This window comes from Diachasma alloeum, unplaced genomic scaffold (genome assembly GCF_001412515.2).
Source record: "Diachasma alloeum isolate Michigan unplaced genomic scaffold, Dall2.0 Dall_scaffold_00365, whole genome shotgun sequence".
In the NCBI taxonomy this organism is placed as follows: domain Eukaryota; kingdom Metazoa; phylum Arthropoda; class Insecta; order Hymenoptera; family Braconidae; genus Diachasma; species Diachasma alloeum.
Window position 1 is genome coordinate 29,840 of NW_021680504.1, and position 4,992 is coordinate 34,831.

Below are 4,992 nucleotides of genomic sequence, written 5' to 3' on the forward strand. Positions count from 1 at the left end.
CCCCCCCCCCCCCCCCCGCCCAAAGAAAGTTACCATCTGAAGAACTTTTTATCCCGTTTAACTCGTTTCGATGTTATTTTTTTTATCTCTTTCATTTTATATTTGAGGGCGAGGCCCATATCGCGCTGCAGGGGGACACATGCGCGATTCTCTACGCCGCCAGGCATACCTCGACCTCGAGATTTTGACCCCTTCCGTGGAGAAAGTAATTAGGGGCGTGTAACCCATTGCTCCTTCGAGGATGTCTGAATTCGATATGATTATGTCAATTTTCTGGGAAATTTGTTTTATTGGACTGGAGTGGGGGGTGGGGGGTGATGGGGGTAAATGGGAGAGGATTGGAAAATTAATTGAAATGTGTTGAGGTATTGGCGGTAACACTTGAAGGGATAATGGGGAAATTGAAGGCTTGAGAGTAGGAAGGAATTTGAAGAGGAATTTTGCGGTGGAGAAATTACATAAATAAATGTAATTTAATTTTTAAAAAATTTAAATTAATTTTTTTTAAATTTAATTTAGTGTGATTTAATTTAATAAATTAAATTTTGTGCCCAGAGAAATTACGGGGTTCAATCGGATGACACTCGTTGATTTTTCTACTCATTTCATGAATGTATTGGTTGGAAATTAATGAATTCATTGGTAAATTCGTTCACTTTAAAATGATGCAGTCTTCAGTTGAATGGGCGAATAAAAACAAATAATAATCGAGTTTGAGTTTGGGAAAAAATGAATGAATAAAGTATTTTTATAATTCATTTTTGTTCAAATAAATTATTTCTCTGAGTCCGGTGAAAAGAGATAATTCACAAAATATGACTTTGTGCTCATATTTTGATGATTTTTATCATGTTTCATGATTTTTCAAAATGATAAAATACGCCTCATAATCTAATATTTTCCATCAAATTTCCATATTTCATCGTTTCATCGTTTGGTTGAATGCACAAATTTCACGAAACAATTCAAACCCATTAGATATGCGCAATATCGCTGTTGTGATGAAAAAATCTAAGAAAAGTATAAATTTTACCTAAACTAATGCATGAAAATCAATAGAAATCATGGAAATGTAGGTAAATATATTCTTAACTTATCAATCAGTGTAAAATTCAAGTGAAAATGTTCATCTCCCAGGTGTCCAATTCGTAATTCCAGTGAATATTCATTTGAAATTCCACAATTTTTTCCCCTAAATCAAATCCAATGTCTCCCCTAAAAATAGCCGCTAAAACTGTCCATGAAGTTCAATTATCCTCCAATAATGATGAAGCAGTTCCCTAAAAAATAATCCAATATCAACAACACTGTGCCATAATCTCACGTAACCAATTACCCTCACCGGTAATCATGAAACAATCTAGAAAAGAACCAGACCAATTTAATCTCACTCAAGCTAATAATCCCCATTCCTCTCTCCCCACGCCTTCAGCCGCCATTAATTACTAGAAAATATCGAAATCTCATTAATTCAGTGAAAATGTAATTCAAACGTAAACTGATACTCGCATGAGGGAGCCATCAAATCGATCACGAAGATCTCTCGTTTCTCCTTAAAAACTTGTGGATAGGAATAAACAACGATGAAAACGAAATAAACATCAGGCGTTGTTGCGCCATAGTATAGGACTCTCTTTCCTCCGGTTAACCACGCCGGTATGCTTTCACCCAGCGGGTAAATACACCCGAGTGCCACGTGTATGTGTGTTTTTCCAATTTCCTCGATTTCGTTTGTCAGAGAAATGACTGAACTCCTCCTGCATTACAACTCCCACCTCCCATTCATTCGTGGATTTTTCCTCTTTTGCATTAGACACACGTTTTATTTCCGTTTCGAGTTTTCCCTTTTTCCAGCATGCGTCTCCATTAGCTCCAGTATACAGACAGCGCCTAGTCGAAAGTAACACGTATTTACGGCTGCACTTTCGCCGCTGCATTATCAATCATCCCTCGGCATTGTTCGATGATAATGGATTTCGCGGTTTTTTAATGTATTTTTTTTATCGTCATTAAGAGTCGCGGGGATTCAAGGTCATGATTTCTAATTGCGGGTGATGAAATGGGTTAATTTGTTGAGAGGAGGAATTGTTGTTAATTGATTCAGTTGAATTGTGCTTTAATTCAAGGGGAATTTGTTAATTCGATTGCTCGGGTTGAGTGGATTCATTGATTTTTAATGTTGAGAAATAATACGCGGGTACTTACGATGGATAATTGGGTAATTATCTGGTTTATCAGCATTTTTGTTATTGACAACAGAAATTATTAATTCAGATTCACTGTTGGCTGTGAGCAGCTAACGGATTTCTCGATTTTTTTAATTTTTTTTGTTGCTTAGGAGTTGAAAGATTCAAGAGGAGAGGAGGAATTGTTATTAATTGATTGATATCTGATATAATGGATAATTATCCAATTATCCTCCGTAACTACCTGCAGAATTATTTTTCAGAAATTGAAAAAAAAATCGATCCACCCAACCCCAACAATCGAAAAAACAATTCAACTGAATCAATTGATTGATTGATATTAAATTGTGTGTTAATTTAAGAGGAATAATTGTATTCACGATTGTTGGGGTTGGGTGGATGGATTTTTCTCTCAATTTTTGAGAAGCAATTCTGCAGGTAGTTGCGAAGGATAATTTTGGGTAATTATCTGTTCTGTCAATTGTTGTTATTGAAAACAGAAATTATTAATTCAGATTCACTGTTGGCTGTCAGCAGTTCGATAATGGATTTCTCGACTTTCTTTTACTTTTTTTTGTTGCTTAGGAGTTGAAAGATTCAAGGTGATGATTTCTAATTATGGGTAATAGGATGTTTTGATTTGTTGAGAGGAGGAGCTGTTGTTAATTGACTCAGTTGAATTGGTTTTTCGATTGTTAGGGTTGAGTGAATCGATTTTTTTTTCAATTTCTGAAAAATAATTCTGCAGGTAGTTACGGAGGATAATTGGATAATTATCTATTATATCAGAATTTTTGTTACTGAAAACAGTATTTTTTTATTCAGATTCACGGTTAGCTTTCAACAGCTCGAGAATGGATTCTGCGATTTTCTTTCACCTTTTTAAAACTGTTGTTTAGGAATTGGGGGATTCAAGGTCATGATTTTTAATCTGATGATAAACTGAAGGTTTCTATTTATTGTGAGGAGGAATTATTATTGATTGATTCGATTGAATTGTGCCTTAATTCAAGGGGAACTATTGTTTCTTCGATTGTTGGGGTCGAGTGCATTGATATTTTTTTCAATTTATGAGAAATTCTGAAAATAGTTATGGAGAATAATCGGATAATTATCTGTTCTATCAGAATTTTTGTTATTGAGAACAAAAATTTTTTATTGCTATTTAGATAGAATATTTGTGTTACAAAATATGTCATAAAATTAAGGAGTGATGATCTATGTGATGATCTATTTAGTTGGGATATGACGGTCATATGTTAATGCCGTCATAATTTTGTCATGTGACGGTCACATGACGTGGCACAAAATTTTTGCGCATCCCTAATTCACGCCAAAAATTTAGGACCTCTTCTTTCCGCGTTTACGGAAGAAAATACTATATTTGGGTCAAGTGGATTGATTTAGTTGATAGAGAGAATAATAATTGTCACTTTGATTAAAATCGTTGAGTCATTGTCGTAAAGGTTTTAATGAATGAAAGTGGAAATATTAATTTGTCAACTTTTTCGTGATGGAGAAATTACTTTGATGGGAGAATTGAATTCAGGTTTCGGAAATTGTTTTGACAGTTGGGATTCGGTGGGGTTAATTGGTGTGTCGGGAGTTGATGAGGAATTATGAATTTTCTAATGAAATTATTTAGATTTATGATGAGGTGACTTAACTCTGAAGTGACCCCACTTTTATTTACAAAAAGTGACTAGAAAAAAACTAAACGTGAAGTGAATTTGACGGATTCTGCGCTTTCTTTATTATTTTATTCATTTGATAATTGAGTGACAACTCAATTATCAAATTTTTCGTAAGAAACTAAATTCATTGAATAAAAAAAATCTGATCGTTACGGAAAATTTAGGAATTCTATTTCTCCTCTGCTATCGAATTGATTTGATAATTGAGTAGAAAATAAGGGGAAACGATTGATCAAGGATTTCTCAAGTGAATTGACATTTTTGAAACTATAACATAAAATTCATCTTCATCGTTTGCTTTCATAAAAAATAAAAAAATAGATTTTGAACTGGTGTTGCAATTTTCTACAAAATATAATTCTTTCAAAATTGATTCAATTCAACTCGAGAGTGAGTGAATTGCATTCATAATTACGTGTAAAATGAGTGGCAATGATTAATGGGAGGTTTTCTCGAGTGAATTGTTCTTAAAGTATAAATATGAAATTGATGCTGATAATTTGCATTAAAAAAAAATATTTAAAAAATTATCTGCATGAAGAAATGAATCAGTTTTCATTAAAATTTCCATTTAAAGAGGTGAAATCACAATTTCTTTGAAATAATGGTGAACCATTACCAACGATTGATTCTATAATAATTAATAAAGTGAAAAAGGAGTGAAAACAATTGTCTAGTAATTTAAGATAATCAATTGGCGCTAGTTCGTGACGACTAGACAAGCGCTGAATCTGCATGATAATGAATGGGGAGTCTGTCGACCCCAGGAGATTAAATAAAAATGAGCGATGAAGAAATAAATGAGGGAAGAGTCCACTCGGCGTGGATGAAACGAAGCGTGATGGCAAGTTCACGGCGCATACGTGTGTGCATTGCTTTTGAAGTCGGGAGTGAAAGTAACATTACGAACTGAGTGGGGAATACGTTGATCTCACTCCTCCTCGGGTATCGTTTTCTTCCTACTTGAGGATTTGTGTGCCCCACGGCGGTAGACGATCTTCACCGGTATTTATTTGATACGGTTGGGGTCTATGGGAAATACACTGCATTACACGCGTTTCTCAGGGTAAACATCAGTGTTTGAATAAGTTGGGCATGACATTTCGGGGGGG